Genomic DNA, 18,981 nt, shown 5'->3' with positions numbered 1-18,981 from the left:
CAATAATTCCGAGGTTCAGATTAACATAATATTTGAATAGATTCTATTTAGTTCATTCATTACTATTGCTATATCTATTATTCATTACTATTTTCTCTTATATACAGTTAATCAAGGATAAATCTTGGACGCAGTGTCAATGATAAAAGATAAAAGCAGTTGTCCATTTTTTGGATAGTTATTGACACTAAAATAATATTTCTTCTTGATAATTTGTCCCGGTGTAATGAATTCAAAATGAACTGTATGGGTTTTATGTTTTACTGTATATTTTTATGGTATCACAATAGTAGTTCAATATTTTAGCAGGTATATGCGGTAAATATAAAATAAAAAATATTACAGTTCCTGGATCTTTTAAATCAGTAAATCTGTGTTAGAAAATTAATTTACAGTATGGTGATTTCGATGTGCCAGACAAAGAACGTTCTGATAGATCAAAAATTGAAGATGCAGAAATGCAAGAGTTAATGGATGAAGACCCAACTGAAACTCAAAAACGATTGGTGCAGAAGCGTTAAATGTGGTCCATAAACGATCAATGTCCAATTACGAGTAAGGGAGAAAATCCAATAGATGGGAAGATGGGTTCCATATCAATTGATTGGCAGGCAAATGAAAAATCGCAAAAATTGCATTTGTTATTTCTGCATCGAATAGTGACGGGTGATGAAAAGAGTATTTATTTTTAAAATCCTAAGAGCAAAAACTAATGGTTGTCGCCTGGCGAAGCGATTAACTCCAAGGCCAAATCGTTTTGTTAGATGTTCTGTCTTTGATGGGACCAGTGACGTGGTGTATTACGAACAGTTAAAATGTGGTAAAACAGTTAATAGTGATCGTTACCGACAATAAATTATCAATTTAAACCATTGATCGAAAAATGTTGAGAATGGGCCCGAAGACCCGGCAAATTGATTTTACAGTAGAATAACGCGTCGTCTCATAAATCAAAACCGGCCAAGGAATCGTTGAAAGTACTTGGATGAGATATGTTATCGCACCCGCCGTACTCTCCAGGCCCCGTTCGACTATAAACTTTTCGTATGAAAGGGACACGCGCTTGGTTAGCAGCACAGCACCAATTTAGAAGAAGTTAGAAAGCAACTCGCTCGATTAATGGTTTTACTCAATGGAAAAACATTTTTTTTGGGATGGCATCAAAAAATTGCCATAAAGGTGAGCACGATGTATAACATTAAATGGTCAATACCTTGAATAAATACATTTTTCAATTTTTTTGAAAATCATGTATTTTTTCCGAGAAAAACGGTAATGACTGTTCGATACACCTGGTATTTGTATAGTTATTTATACTGGTGGGTAAAACTTAAGGAAATGACTGATATAGTTAATAATATTCTTCATATCGACAAGAAGCAATCAAATTATGAGACGTAATATCCGACCGAGCGTTTCTTTAACTGCTCGTAGAATTTGGGCGTGATTAATGTCCAAACACTATCGAAGACCATCGCCGAAATCTCGCCGCCTTTCTCGACTTTCTTCCGTTCGTAACGTTGCGTAAGGACGACGTCGGTGAAAACGAAACCAACCTGCGAGTTACGTCGACCATTCGTCAACTTTCTACCGAAAAAAATAACGATATCACGCCCGCATTTATCGCTGAATCGATCAGTCGAAGTACAGCCGAAAATAAAAAAATTCACGCCGCGACAATTCCAACGATTGCTAACTGACGGTCGGTCGGCCGACCATGCGAAGTTCAAGTTAACGTATGGAGAAAAAGTATCTCTCTTGCGTTCGGGCGAAGTGAAGCGTTACGGGAGCGTGTGGGCGCGCTGTTAAACGGCCCGCGTGACGTCACCGGGTTGGAAGTTGATCTTGATTTGAATAATCATTTCGACACGATTCGAATATGAAGATAAATAATCGGAACGTCTAGAAACCAAAAAAGAACCAATTCGCGCTCGTTTGTCTCGTTTATGTCACGACGATTTATCGCCCTTTTTGGAAGATAACATATGCCTTGTATTTTAATCGTTTTCGTCGTTCACGATCACGGTCAAAAGAACACCACCAACAACAAAGAAAGCCCGCACCAACCAATGTACACAATAGATCAACTCGTATGCCCAAATGGTTGCTAAATGTCAGATCAAACTGCCGTTAGTAATCTTGCCTAATGTTAAGTTCGTAAAATATAAAATTGTCTTCTGAAATGCTAATTACCTACAACAATATGGCAGGGAGTTACAACTATTCGTCATGTCGAGGCATGTCGGATTTTACATCTTAGAGTAGTGGCCTAGAAAATACCCAGAAAATATCCCAGATATTGAACACGTGATGGGTGCTAGCAGCGACGTCCAATAAACGATAACGAAGATGTGGCAACCCCGAGACGTTGATCTCGGATATCACTGAAAAGTATTTTGTATCATTCAGTCACTGACCATCGTTCAGTTCAGATGTGCCACCATCGACTGCCTAAGCGTCTTGTTGAGGTAACACTGTGCTATGTAACTATCATCGTATAAATCCCCAAAGATGGTTTCGGAAACATACTTCACAGCTGAACACTATCTGCCACAAGCCATAATCATCCATGAAGATATAAAGCATTACGCAAGAGGAAAATTTAAGAATAAACTACAAGCAAACAGTATAACCATAGAGGAAATTCATGAGCCATTAATAATATAATATTTATTTTCCACCTAAACATAACAACAATGCAGAACAATTTCAAGCCTTCTTTAGTACGAAAATGAACTGCATGGGTTTTATGTTTTACTGTATATTTTTATGGTATCACAATAGTAGTTCAATATTTTAGCAGGTATATGCAGTAAATATAAAAAAAATAATATTATAGTTCCTGGATCTTTAAAATCACTAAATCTGTGTTAGAAAATTAATTTACAGTATGGTGATTTCGATGTGCAAGACAAAGAACGTTCTGGTAGATCAAAAAAGTTTGAAGATGAGGAACTGCAAGAGTTAATGGATGAAGACCCAACTGAAACTCAAAAATTATTGGTACAGAAGCGTTAAATGTGGTCCATAAATGATCAATGTCCAATTACGAGTAAGGGGGAAAATCCAAAAGATGGGAAGATGGGTGCCATATCAATTGATTGGCAGGAAAATGGAAAATCGAAAAATTGCATTTGTCATTTCTGCATCGAATAGTGACGGGTGATGAAGAGGATTTATTTGAGAGGTTGATCTCGGATATCACTGAAAGGTACTTTGTATCATTCAATCACTGACCATCGTTCAGTTCAGATGTGCCACCATCGACTGCCCAAGCGTCTTGTTGAGGTAACACTGCGCTATGTAACTATCATCGTATGAATCCCCAAAGATGGTTTCGGAAACATACTTCACAGTTGAACACTATCTGCCACAAGCCATAATCATCCATAAAGATATAAAGCATTACGAAAGAGGAAAATTTAAGAATAAACTACAAGCAAACAGTATAACCATAGAGGAAATTCATGAGCCATTAATAATATACTATTTATTTCCCACCTAATCATAACAACAAAGCAGAACAATTTCAAGCCTTCTTTAGTATGCCAGGTAATAGGTTTATTTCTGGGGGAGATGACAATGCCAAATATTTAATATGGGGATCAAGATTAATAACACCAAAGGGTAGGGAACTGGTCAAAGTGATATGAACCAAGACAGATAAATAACAAAAGTAACAGCTTTAAGTTTACCATTAAAAAAAATATTGATATGGGAACAGCAGGAAAACATTACAAAAATATGCAAGAGGCAGTATGGTACGCGACTCCTAACAGTGAAATATCTACAAGAAAAATATATATTTATCATGGCAATCCAGGAAAAAGCAGCAGAAAAAAGCTAGCACCAAGTCGGCTTATCAGATTTTTCTGAACCGTTCTTAACTAACTGACAGTCTGACGGAGCTAAATTAGATGAATATTGGAAAAAAATTGTCAAAAATGAAATGATTCACAACACCCAAATATTGTATCCTCTTGATAGTCTGCCATGATGGAAAGCATTCTAAGCATACTCTCTTACAGTAATTCAATAACAGGTGAATTGAAAAGTCCCCGGCCTGACACATAGATGGCGCTACTAGAATTAAATCCATATGTTCTTTAGTTAGCCCTAACCCTCAAAAAATGCGTGTATAAATTTGACAGCTGTCGGATCATTAGTTATTGTGAAAAAAAATGAATAAAAAGGAATTTCGCGTGTTGATAAAATATTGTTATTTTGAAAGGAAACAACACAGTTGAAGCAAAAACTTGATTAAAAGGGCTTGGTGCCAGTTTCCGGATACTGCCCCAGGATAATCAACCATCAAAGATTGGTATGCTAAGTTTAGACGTGGTGAAATGAGCATCGAAAACGGTGAACGCCCAAAAGAAGTCGTAACATAAGGGTGAATCCTATCAATTTTCATCATCATGTGAGTTTCGTTACTGTCCGTAACGTGTAACAGTTCAGTCGGCGTCATCAGAAACGTCGACTTAATTAATCCACAAATTCTTATCAGTAGATTGAAATAAATTATAATCTAGTGAACCCTACCCAAAACTGTTGAAGTATGACGTGGTTCATTCATGCACGAGCAGGTTAAATAATGGATAATTTAAGATTCAATTATTTTTTATTCAAACTAAATAGTTAAGGTTAAAGGTGCGCCATTACTTAAGATTATATTCATGGACAGAGGACGGTTATTTTTTACTAAGTTGTAAAACACATAATATTAACGTCTATTAGTGAATCACGTCTCATTTTCAAACAATATTATTTTGTTAGATATTTAATTTAATTTTATAACTGTCGTTTAATTTTATCCATTGACTTTTGAAGTTTAGAATCATGAATCATTTTCTTTATACTAAATCTGAATAATAAATGAATCTTCATCTAATAGTTCTTTGTTAGATTCTATTAGACATTTATTATGTTATGCGCTAGCATTAATATTTTATCAATGTTTCATGACGTGATGACGATATTTGTGAGGGTATATTATATTTTACTGCTAAAATTTTAACATATGTTATATTTGAAATAATTTTCATTCATATGACCATCATCTACATATGAGCTGCGTTATCTATATTTATCTCTTAATTCTGCCATATTGTTCTCAGTTATATAACTTTTTAATTGTGTATTTCTTTTTAATATTATGATTTAAACACACTAATTATGCTTAGTTAAAACTATTTATTGTTTCTCGTTTTGTATTGCCTTTGTCAGTCCTTTACTTGATCATCGATGAGGTTCTTGATTTGCTATTGCTTGTTCTTGATATGCTGATTTGCTATTTGAAAGAATCTCTATACTCTACTCTCAAACTACAATAAAGCACATCTATATAAACAAATTCTTAAGCTCATACGAAATATATAATCTAGACATGAGATCGTCTCAAGAAGAGCAATTTGGATATAAATCAGCAGTTTCAGAATAAAACATTGGGGTCTCTCACTTTTAATGCCCTGTGGTGCTTGGATATATAGTGATCTCCGTAAAGACTTGGATATGAACACCATTAATGAGGACATTAGAACGTTTTTCAAGAGTTATGATTTAACAAAGACTTCATAATGTCAATCAATGTTGAGGCAATCTAGCTTCTCGATAACGCTGTCCTGAGAAGATAACTCATGAGAACCTAAACCTTTTATGCTGGTATAGTGTGAAGTTAGATACAAAGCAGTTTCAGAATAAAACATTGGGGTCTCTCATTCTTAACGCCCTGTGGAGCTTGGATATATAGTGATCTCCATAAAGACTTGGATATGAACACCATTAATGAGGCCATTAGAACGTTTTTCAAGAGTTATGATTTAACAAAGACTTCATAACGTCAATGTTGAGGCAATCTAGCTTCTCGATAACGCTGCCCTGAGAAGATAACTCATGAGAACCTAAACCTTTTATGCTGGTATAGTGTGAAGTTAGATACAAAGCAGTTTAAGAATAAAACATTGGGGCCTCTCATTCTTAACGCTCTGTAGTGCTTGGATATATAGTGATCTCCATAAAGACTAGGATATGAACACCGTTAATGAGGCCATTAGAATATTTTGCAAGAGTTATGCCTTAGCAAAAACTTCATAATGTCAATGTTGAGGCAATCTAGCTTCTCGATACTGCTGTCCTGTTAAAATGACTCATGAGAACCCAAACTTTTTATGTTGGAGTAGTGTGGTGTTAGATACAAGCGAATCAGAACAATTTATTGAAACTTAAAACATTTTATTGCAAGTTTATTTTTATTGTTAGTAATTTAGGTTTTTTTCATTGATATAATTTTTTTTAGATCGTAACTTTATTAATATAATTGAAATATTTAATTAAAAAAACATACACTGCATTTAAAACATCTGTTTTTACACAAAAAATCGCTTGTTCTTTCAAAATTTAAATTTACATGGCACCTAATTTCCCTGTTTTTCAATTGTCAAGTGTATTTAACATTGACATAAATCTTGACCAATAACAGTTGATATTAATGTTTAGCAATACTTTTTGATTAAAACAGATAAAGGAATTTTGTTGACTCGTAACACTTTTAGAGTTGATAATAATATAGTGTTTCAAGTATTAAAATATTAAAAAGAAATATGTTTGATAAAAGTACTTCAAATACGGAACTAGAACGAAATATTTTGAGAGTTGTACGACGCATCTACTTTATTTCACTTCCGTAATATTATCAAATAATCACGTTTATATAATATTAAACACAAATTAATTGAAAACGAAGGAACAAAACTATATTTACGAATAAATGGGCGCTCCTTAAAAATAATAGATTACCGCAGAGAGCAAGCAAAACCGTTAAAATTTTTAATTTAACTATGAGAACGCATCTAGCACGATAATTAAATTCTGTGAACTAGAACATATCATTGACCATAACCGCTGGGATGAGTTGGAATTTTAATAGGAGCTCCTCGATTTTGAGAAATTCCGTCGCTTTTGCTTGAGATAACTGAAAAAGAGTTGATTGTCCTTTTGATTGCGCCACGTAATGTAACAGAATTCGGACTCTTCCGAGAAGGAACGTCAACAGACGGGTCCTAACCTGTCAAAAATTACTTAATTACTTGAAGCAATGTCGGGTTTTGAGTATATCTATCACCTCTAATATTTATCCCTTTTTAAATAATTGAATCAATAATACATAACAATTATAATACAAAATTAATAATACAAAATAATCAATAATACAGCTCAATTGTGTTTGTGTTTGTTTTTCTTTGGTAGACTCCATAGTAAAACACATTTTTTTGGCAATTTTTTTTTATTCAACATAATTCCCTTCAAGGGTGATACATTGATTATAGCGACACTCCAACTTTTCGATACCATTTTTGTAGTACGATTTATTCTTTGCTTCATAATAGGCCTCAGTTTCGGCGATCACCTTTCATTCGACGCAAATTTCTTCCCAGCGAGCTTTCTTTTTAGATCTTAAAACAGGAAATAGTCGCTGGTGGCCAGATCTGGAGAATACGGTGGATGGTGAAGCAATTTGAAACCTATTTCATGGATTTTTGGCATCGTTTTCACTGACTTGTGACATGATGGTCTTGGTGAAGCAGCACTTTATTTTTCTTGAAATGCAACCGTTTTTAGCAATTTCGTCCTTCAAACGGTCCAATAACGCTATGTAATAGTCGCTGTTGATGGTCCTTCCTTTTCCAAGGTAGTCAATGAAAATTATTCCATGCGCATCCCAAAATACAGACGCCATAACCTTGCTAGCCGACTGTTGCGTTTCACACGCTTTGGAGCGGGTTCATCGTGTGCAGTCCACTCGGATGACTGTCCATTGGAAGTGATGGAGTGAAATGATGGAGCCATGTTTCATTCTTTGTCACATATCGATGCCAAAATTCGGATTTATTATGCTTGATCATCTTCAAACACGGCTCCGAATCACCGACTGGTCGTTGTTTTTGATCAAACGTGAGCTCGCGCACTTACTTTGCACAGAGCTTTCTCATACCCAATTATTCGAGAATGATATGATGTACACGTTCACTTGATATCATTATAATGTCTGCTATTTCATTCAGTTTCAATTTACGGCCATTCAAAATCATTTGTGAATTTTTTTAATGTTTTCTCCGGTAACAACCTCTTTTGGGCGTCCACTGCGTTCACCATCTTCGGCGTTCATTTCACCACGTCTAAACCTAGCATACCAATTCTTGATGATTAATTTTCCTGGGGCAGTGTCCGGAAACTCGACATCAAGCCAAGTTCTTGCTTCAACTGTATTTTGTGCCTTCAAAAAGCAATATTTTATCAAATACGCGAAATTCCTTTTTTCCATTTTTTCACAATAACAAAAGTTGCTTCACTCAATATGCTATATTTCACAAACCAATGATCCAACAGCTATCAAATTTATACATGCATCTTTTGAGGATTAGGACTAACTAAAAAACATATGGATTCTAGTAGCGCCATCTATGTATCAGACTTTTCAACTGATCTGTTAACTATGTCATACCTGTTGATGATAATGAGGGCTAACTGTATATGGTTTTGACTCTGATATTTTATTAACAATGAACAACAAATATTGAATTTTAATCTTGAATATTAGCCCAACAAATCACTGTTAAAAATAACTAGATCTTTTCTTATTCCAACATAATTAATAACAATTGAAATTGGTACATTATTTCTTGCCTCTGCTCAATATTCTTGCCTCAGATGCGGGTTTTCCTTTTTTCGACAGTATTTCCTTTATACCTTCATCCTGAGTTTGCATAGGTACCATTTTATATTAATTTCCGTGTTTCATCTGCTTAAGGTTTTCTGTAGCTGGTCTACACATAGTAAGTCATCAGTTGTTATCAGTATATCATTAGCAAAAGCCCCCTTTGATACCTAATTTTGTAAAATTTTCTTTCATAAATATTGTGAATAATATTGGGCTAAGATGGTAATTGTATTCCATCTATCTTCAGGAGTCATCTTCTGAAGGAGTTTTATTTCCTAGTGTCTGTAATTGCAGCATTTATCTTAAATATTTTTTGAATCATTCTTTTTGAATGCTGACTTTAGACTGTTTATAACATATAACTCAAATTACTAACAGATATACCATCTTAATATGTATTTAGAAGCACAACATAGGTAGCGTATTCAGAAAAAATAGCATTTCTAAGCATTCAGAGCATTATTACATCAATAGTGGTCTAAAACTAATTAGGATTCAATCACGTCCATCTATTTCATCACTAAGAGGTTGAAGATGGATATATAAATTAATTTTAGGCTTACTAACAATAGTCTTATTTGATTTAAAGTTTTAAAAATGTTGAAACTTGTGTAGTCTGCGTGATTGTATCTTGAATGTAACAAAATCGCATGATGAAGGCAAGTATCGTGCTGTAATAAAGACAAAGTTAGTATATATTTATGCAGTTTGAATTTCGAAGGAACCCCTGACTGATTTCTACACATAAAAAAGGTTTAACAAATGTGAGACCATCGAACGTATCTCTTCGAATGGATCTGACATAAACGATATTATAAATCAGAGACCGGAGAATGTTAATTGACGATCAATGATGTTCCACGCGTATACTGAAACCATTCGAGAGATTTACCAGTTGACGTGACTGAAAATCAACGAGGTCTAGTCGCGAGACGGGCGATCGCAGGAAAAAACCACAACACAAAACAATAAATTAGCGTAATTCTATGTCTCGGAGCGTACAAAATTTATGTTTTCATATCGAAAATGATCGCTTTCCCTTTTCGGTGTCGAAACGCACAGAAAATTGCAAAAGTAAAAATAGTATAAACTCTGTGGTTAATGAACTCCTCAAGGTAATTTGTCTCGTAATTGCTATAAGCAAAAAACAGCCGCACAAATGTGTGTCAACGCAATGATTGTTATTGGGAAAAAGACTAAATTGAATGCTCAAATAAAAAAGGTTTGTCATTAAGTCGGGTAGCCAGAAGGTGGTGGTGGCAAGAGTTTGTGAAATTGACCGTTGCGGGTTTATGATCTCGCAATAATAATCTGATCTTAAACTACTATTCCTGATTAATAACTATGATGGATGATTTTTAATAACATATTAAAACTGTATATTGCTACAATTTTAGGTATTAAACTCGAATTCTTTAAATTTAACCTGGTTAGTCTATTTAAACCACGACAAACAGGCTCTTAAGGTGGAGTTCCCTATTCGTCTCAACAGAAGACATACCGATTCACTATATTCGATATTACAAGTACGACTTGGGATTATCTTTTAACTCAAATTCTAGCTCGAACAAAAAATGACCAAAAAATACTAACTACTTGGACAAAATGTATTTAGTATCAAGGTCATCGTGTAGTTTTTCGTTGCTTACGCAGCGATAAGCATTGAGAATAAATCGAAGAACGTTTTGACATCGCTGGTCACTAGTAAGTTGGTTTGATACTTGATAATTCTAAATTAGTTTTATAAAAGGCTGATAAACTAATCTCTTTGATTTTAGATCAAGTTGTGAGTATAGCTCGACTAACCACTACATTTCTTTGATTTTGAGTCTGACGCTCTCTGCTTGTTGTTTAAGGTGATGTGTTTCAAGTTAAACCTGTTGAAGTTGCCGTTGGACTTCTTGTATCATTTTGACTTATCATAAACACTGCTAAATATCTTTCGTGATGTTTCATTCTTCAACTCCTCCAACCGAACATCTAGCTCGAACAAAAAATGACCAAAAAATAATCATTACTACTTCTTACACATCTACAACCCCAGAAACATCTAAACTTGGAAAGCCGCCAAATGAAATCTCATGTTACAAGCCAACCTCTTTATTAGTAATAACTATGATTGATGATTTTATAAAAGGCTGATAAACTAATCTCTTTGATTTTAGATCAAGTTGTGAGTATTGCTCGACTAACTACTACATTTCTTTGATTTTGAGTCTGATTTTCTCCGCTTTTTGTTTAAGGTGATGTGTTTCAAGTTAAACCTGTTGAAGTTGCAGTTGGACTTCTTGTATCATTTTGACTTATCATAAACACTGCTAAATATCTTTCGTGATGTTTCATTCTTCAACTCCCCCAGACAAGGGAAGAGGAGTTTTTTAACGATTTGGATTTATGAATCTAAGTTTGGACATGCTTTCCTCTTGAAAAGGCGTGAGCTAAGAGGTGAGATCTTTTTTGGCCTATTGATAATTCAATGGCAATTTTATCTCGTTGTATATCACAGTATTTGAATTAATTTATTGACTTATATTTAATGAATGGTTTGGAATAAAAGTTACAGTGTCCTTAATACGAGTAAAGTATTTGAACCAACTTAGAAGAATCAGAATTCGGTTAAAGGTCCCTAGTTGTTTGTAGCTGACGCTCATATAATTTTGAGTCTTAATTTGGAAATAAGCTGGTGAAAATATATAACCGTAACATCTAAAATGTCCGCACCCAGGCACATACAATTATCATTACGTAGGAATTACTACGATTAGTAGAAACAAACGCCAAACGTCACCCGGCTCGTACGAAAGTCACTTGCCATTTCTGACCAATTAAATCGTTACATTCAAAGTTGAACGATCTATCCTTGAATGCAAAACTGCGAAAAAAATCGAAATCGTTATAAAATCAGCATAGCCATAGCCGCATGTATTTAATAATAATTAAAAAGCAGCCCGTCGTCGTAGGTGGGATCTGGCCTGTTCCTCGGGTAGCGCGAGCGCTCCTGCAACGATAGGAAATAGTCTGGGTAACGTTCCTGCAGGGCTGTATTAAATATATTCGGCGTCAAGGTTTTCCCTCGACTATTTTCGAAATATAGTCTGTTGAGTAAATAAATAAAACCGGCAGTCGATAGATTTAATATTAAATTTCTCTAATGGAAAATAACAGCTAATATTTTTGTTTATAAAAGTAACATTTCGAAATCGGACCGGTAAATTAATTTTAAAGGTTTCTTTTTGTAAATTCAAAACTGTTCATATACAGTTTTTCCCATATTTCTAGTAGCATTTACCTTTCGAAATACTCACATTCTTTTATTTTCATGGAGATGAAAATGCTGGAAAAGCAAATTACATGGTATTGGACGAGATAAGTGATATGCAAAAAACAAAAGTTTTATAAATACAACAAATTAGTTCCTTCCAGTTCATTGCATCCCTACCAACCTTCGTTTTTAAGTTACCAACATCATTCAACTGCTTTCTACATCATGTTTTTAATTAAGTAGGATATACTTCCTCTAGGGAACTTCCTCTAAATCATATCCAATATCGTGTATCAATATTTATTCTCAGTATCTCAAATGATTTTGTTTCATCATTCATCTTACTGATTTTCAATCAACGGTGGGCTCCGTGTATTAATTTTTTTCTCCTCTTTTTCGAGCTATTAAATTGTCAGTTCTATTTGTAATTAAGATGTAATTGGTCCTTCTTGTAATTAAGTGATGTTAATATAAAAAATATAATAAAAATATTTTATATATAAAAATATAATATTTCAGTTTGGTTTTCTATATAAATTGTTACTACAGTTCAACTGAATTTAATAATTTCTATTATATTGCTTAATCTAATTTTGTTGATTTAAATATGTTAAAAAACTTATCTTATTTTCTTAAGAGCCTGCAAGTAAATTTAAGTTCGCATAATTTTTAAGGAAAATAATTTGTTTACTATTTTTTAACTTAAATTATTATCTATTTTTAAATATTACATGGGTTCTGTCTACTGCAGTATCGTAGCTTTATTTTAGAAATATGAGAACTTTTTTTTATTTTACATGATTTATATTTAATTATCATAAAGGCTTTACATTCCATTCATCCTAAATATATAGTAAATATAAAAGTTTGAATTTTATTTCAAATCTATCTATTTTATATCTTTATATATCAATAAAATATTATTGTCGGCTCGGTGGCGCAGTGGTAAAGGCGATGGGACGGACCTCCTACTGTTGCGATAGCCGCGGGTTCGAATCCTTCTGTGGCATGGTCGTAAATTTATGTGTGTGATTGTTTAAAATTTGTGAAAGTTCTAGGCGAAAATGTAAAATCAGACAAGGAAAATGATCCCAGTCACGCCAGTAACCAGGCTGGGTAAGACCGGATGCCTTTGGAGATGACTTCCAAAGTTGGTCACTCGCCAGTCCAGTTCCACGTTAAACTTTAGGCCCAGTCCAGATAAACCCATAGTTGGTAATAGGAGATATATATATATATATATATATATATATATATATATATATATATATATATATATATTAGAATATATTATATATTCTTATCATAATTGTTAACTGTACATACTGATATTGGTACTAAACTTAATAACTGCTTTAATGTTTAATTTTCTCTTTTTATTCAAATAAATTAATTAATAGAAAATGTGAAAATTTCACTGTTTTCATCTAAATTATTATTAACTCTTTAGTATTAAATTATTGCCTTTAAAAACTGTAATTTGTTTAATATATTTAATTTAAGTTTTGTGATTTAATGATTAATGAAGAATCCAGAAGGATTGCAAAAATAATTTTAAATGCTAATAAAAGCCTTTCTTGACCATCATTATTTGTTATCTATGATATATTTTATATTATTACAGAATTATTATCCAATTTTAATTATATTATTAAATTTTGCAGAACTAAAGGAATTAAATCCTGTAAAACTACAGAATACCATTAAGAAATATAAATACTTTGTAAAAAAATATTAAGATAGCCCCTAATGGCAATTATTTCGCATGATTTTTAGTTAATTAAGATACATGCAATTCAATTCTTTATAGATTTGCCGTAAACAAAAAAAGGTTTGCATATTATTTGAAACATCATGTAGACAAAAAGAAAAACACATTAGAACCAAAATAATTTATCTATACTGGTTAGTTGGAAAATACTCTCAACTTGATCTAAAATCAAAGAGGTTGATTTATAAGACAATCATAAAGTCAATTTAGACCTATGGGGTACAAATATGGGGTTGCACTAAAAATTTAATTCAACTAGTCATCCAACGCTATCAAAACAAGGTTCTTCGATTGATTACCAATGTTTATCGCTACGTAACCAACAAATATCTGCACGGTGACCTGGAAATCATATGGACTTGCGAAGTTATCCAAGATTTTGCCTTGAAACACGAAAGAAGTTTTCTAAATCATACTAACGTGGAAGCAATACAACTGCTGGACAGCGCGCAGGATGTCAGGAGATTGAAGCGAACCAAATCATACGAACTTATATAAAGTGTATACCAATAGTGTAAACTATAGCTATAAGTTATTATAATTTTATAATTGAGGAATACATATTGATGTATTTTCTTGCACTCGTCTTGCTTGTAAATTAATCCAAGTACAAATGAATGTAGTAATAAATTAATTTATAATTAAGATTATACTAAGCGTATCTAATAAAAATTATTTCAAATATCTTTATATGATTTTTAAATATATATTTTTTTAATTTTAAAAATTTTTGTTAAACATACACTGAATTGAACACATAATTGTCAACTGTACTAATATTAAACATATTCACTTTATTTTTATTTAGATTTAAATTAGTAATAGGAACTTTTATTAATTTTTTATTTGATTAAAATGTCACAGCGTACTTGATTGATAAAATATCTTGAAAAAATCAATTTATTTTTCAATATATAACTTGTTTAATATTTTTTATAGATCTGCAGTAAATTTTTTATAGAGCAAGAATTAATTTATTACAGTAATATATTTTTTAAATTCTCATTATATGTTTTTTATTACTGAAATATGGGTCTTTAAATAGTAGAATTTCAAAATTATATTAAACAATTAATAGTAAAAATAAGTTATTTACTGTACTGCGAGTTGCCTGTTATAACGTATGGACATTTTTTAATATTTTTATTTAATTTTATACCTTAGTCGAACTAAATACGTACCAAACAACAAACAATTTGATTTTATCATTGTGCAAAACTTCGGTTGCGAAACCGAAATTTTAATAATATAATGTAACAAGTGGCATAACATTTTGAAAAGAATTAACGAGGTAACGGTGCTTTTTTCGTTGATGAGATATACGATATGAATAAATTATATGTAGTGAGTGTGTGCGAGTACGTATGTGGAGAACATTCTAATGGTAACATTTTCGAATCGTTTGAACACTTGTGAAACCAAACTGAATAATAACGGCTCTTAGTTAACATTTAGATTATTTATGTGTAGCTTTGATTTTGATCGAATTCTATTCGTAATTCTTTGAGAATTATTTGATTTCTATACAGGACAAACTATTAGCAATCACGGGTAATTTATTAATGTGGCGACCGTGAGGTTTTACTTGTTTTATGTACAATTAATATTAAATACTAGCTGAGATAATTGTTTGGGTGGTTTCCCTAGGAAAGATTTTGTTAATTGATTGTCCTATATAAAAAAAAGTCGACGAGATTACAGATATTTAAAAACAAACCTTTCCAAATAAATTCGATAGTAATCCAAATTAAAAAAAAATAACGAAATGAGCGCACTGTTTGTGATCACAGATCACAACACCACCATATCACAGATCACGACGCATTTAATCGTAAATTTCCTGCAGTTTTCCATCTTCGGACGCGGGAGGACTCCCCCAATGTTACGCAATGTCGAAGCGCCCGATAAAAACCACCGGGACGGAATGACGAGAAGGAAATCGTACGGGACGCGAAACAAACGAAGAACGCGCCGACTACGCACTGAGCGAAAAAAAAATCGGTCGGTAAAAATCCGATGTGGTGTGGAGAGCGCGGTTATTCACCTCACGAATATTGCGGCCGTAGTAGTAGCAGTAGGCCGTGGCGGCGGGACCCTAAAGTGCCGCACACAATAACCGAACGATCGCGGAGTCTTGCGGATAACTGATCCGTCTTTTGCTTCGTCGAATAGAAGTAGAAAGTGAGCATGGGCGCATGCCTCGAGAAGGTTTTTTTTTTCTTCTTTTCTTTTCTGGTTTTTCGGGGTTCCGTCATAACGGTATCGGCGGAGAAACGGCGAAAAAGAGCGAATTTTTCGCGCCTTTTGTGCTGAGCTTCAACTGTTTTGCTCGGCCCAACGCCGCCTAATAGTGTTATGCTCTTGTACAACATGGACATTAACATGAAACATTCGAACATTCGAGATTTCAACGTATTTAATATGTTTTGGGCATATATAATTTATTATTGATTCAACCAATACATGCTTCAAATATTACAATCAGAATATAAATTTAAATTTCTTTAGTATATTTTCAATAGTATGGTTTGAGAAAATTTGCCAAAATATTAATTTTTTTAGTCCGTTTTACTCTTATTAGCTTAGTCATATTACGTACGTTTCCTCAACACCGATATTAACTTAATATATTTGAAAATTACAATTTTTTAAGACTTGTAAATAAATTTTATGGATTTTTTTGGAAAACTGGAAAACGTATTGCTGTATTGCTGGGAAAAATCGGTACAATTTATTTTATTCAATTCACAGAATTCAATGTATCTTTTAAAACTATCCAAGAATCGATCCATTTTTTGCTATCTTCATAAGAAGTGTCAAAACAAGTAGTAATCAGAAGGGGCAAGGTCTGGAGTATACAGCGGGTGGAGTAGCACCTTTCATTTTGCTGTTTCCAAGTCTTTTATCACCGGTTTTACAAGATGTAGCGGAGCGTTGTCGTGTTAAAAATAAGATTTTTGTGTCTTTGCTCGTGTTTCGGCAGTTCTTCGTGTAGTGCTCGACCCAAACGACGATCCTCATTCATGGTCATTGAGTAATGCCTTTAGATCTTCGTCTTCAAAGTAATAAAAAACTCTCCAAAACGCTGTTTGCCTTTGGTGTTAAAACCATCACTTCTAAAAGTTCGAAACCAGTATTCATATGTTGAAATCGATGGAGTATGGTTGTCGTAAGTTTCAGACAGGATTTGAGGACCTTCCGTCGCATTTTTCTTCAAGTTAGAAAAGTGAGGAATTTTAGTGAGTCTTCAACATGAACAACTACAACATTTGCTGTAAATTTTTTTTTACTCTTTGTGATTCTACAATCTGCTCTATAGGCAATAAGTATTTCTTATGTCTATATTATTTCTATATTGCATGTAGAAAATTACTTCATTAAGCGATCTCCTGTATAAAATATTATCTTAATTAATTAGTCTTATTCTAAAGTCTATATATGTCCAATAATCAGATCAGGTGGTGTTAAACGTTGTAGTCTACGCACTTGCACTGACACTCTTTCAAAGTACTTCACACACATACATTGAATTACACTCGTTTTAGGTTCAAGAGGAATATCGCGTTGTATCACTTTATTTGAAATATAGTACGGAGCATCAAAAATGGCACGCAACATTTTACTTTGGAACAGTTGAATGATGGATATGCTAGATTTGCTAGCGTTACCCCGTAGTTGGATTCCGTATGACCAAATAATCTTGAGTAAAGACTCTTACAGCAATACATTGTTACCTAATGATAACTTAGATTTGCGTCCAATGAGCTAATACATTTGATGTAATTTAAGATCAAGTTGTTTTCGTTTAGAGAGTATGTGCTTCTTCCAGGTTAGGCCTCGATCTACTCTCGAAGTGCATACCAAGATATTTAACATGTTCTGCTTGGGGGAGTCGACGATGATTAATATTTAGTGGTGAACATGTTCGTCTACGCAGGGTAAACGTTATATGGGTGGATTTTATTTCATTGGCTTTAATGCACCATGTCTTCAACCATAATTGTATTTGCTTCAGGTGGGTTTGTAGGTTTGTTGATGCTGTGACTGGATCTTCATGGGATGCTAAGATTGCTGTGTCGTCTGCGTATGTTGCCACAGTAGTTATTTTTGTGGTGGGCAGATCGGCCGTATACAGAAGATACAGTACTGGACCAAGTACTGTATCTGTACCAGACCCAGTAATTCGGTATGTTCGTCGCCTTTATTTACTATTAAATGTCTATCAGTACGATACGATTTTAGTAACTGATAGTCCGGATTAGGGAGAAATTTCTTTAGTTTAACCTGCAAGCCCGTATGCCATACTTTGTCAAAAGCCTGAGGTATATCTAGAAAAGCAGCCAAACAATATCTTTTGGCATTTAGACCAGTGTTTATTTTTTTTACAAGTCTATGCACTTGTTCTATAATCCCATGCTTATTGCAAAAGCCAAACTGATGTTCTGGAATAATTTTTCTTTTTTCTATTATATAGTTTAGCTTCTTTATGTATAGTTTTTCGAAAACTTTTGAGATTATCGATAATAAACTTATAGGCCGCTAGGAGGTCACATTTGTTGTAAATAATTTAAAATTAATTTATAGACACATTAATATATATAAAATGTTTCTGGTTGAAATTTGAAATTGCAATCAAAATGTTAGTTTATATTTATTTAGTGAAATTTAAATGCTACAATAAGAATATTTCCAGAGAATCTGCGAAAATTTCGAATTTTGTAGCCCTTTTTATGTTAAGATCGACCATTTTATTTGACAATGTTGCCTAATAATACTACGCTCTGTATACTATGTTAGCATCGGCATTAACATAATATACTTGGAAGTTACAGCTAATAAAGTGCTTTTAATGCGTTTATCAAATATTACAACAGGAATTACAATTTATATTTATTTAACAATATTTAAATACCCATTATATTAATATTCAATATTTTGAGGAATATTGTGGAAATATCGAGTTTTTTTTGGTCTATTTTGTACGGAACTTTTGTTTTACTCGAGACAGTGTTGTCTAATGTTATTACACTCGGTATATTATCTTAACATCGATATTAAGTTAAACTATTCAGAAGGTCTAGCCTTCAACATATATAAACCCTTTCTGACAAAAATTGCTTATTTTAAATTAATGTCAAGCATATTGTTGATGTGATCGGTACGTAATTCAAATGTTGCAGTTTAATTAGTTTAATAATTATATATTTAATACATTTCAAATCCAATATTAAT

The 18,981-nt window shown here is 33.1% G+C and overlaps 1 protein-coding gene across 1 annotated transcript in view; it reads right to left on the bottom strand.

Annotated features, from left to right (window-relative positions):
- Hr3 (nuclear hormone receptor 3 ROR-beta) overlaps nt 1-15,733 on the bottom strand; it is a 123,744-nt gene extending 108,011 nt beyond the window's left edge. The window contains exon 1 of the mRNA XM_076410976.1: nt 15,467-15,733. The gene's annotated coding sequence lies outside the window, so the exon portion shown is untranslated. The remainder of the gene's footprint in view (nt 1-15,466) is intronic.
- Nucleotides 15,734-18,981: the final 3,248 nt, after the last annotated feature.

Source organism: Rhynchophorus ferrugineus, unplaced genomic scaffold (assembly GCF_030347505.1).
Source record: "Rhynchophorus ferrugineus isolate W39M unplaced genomic scaffold, kcgeb_rfMv2 rfM8, whole genome shotgun sequence".
Taxonomy (NCBI): Eukaryota; Metazoa; Arthropoda; class Insecta; order Coleoptera; family Curculionidae; genus Rhynchophorus; species Rhynchophorus ferrugineus.
Note: the sequence above shows the minus strand (reverse complement) of the source record. Positions and strands in the feature narration are given on the sequence as shown.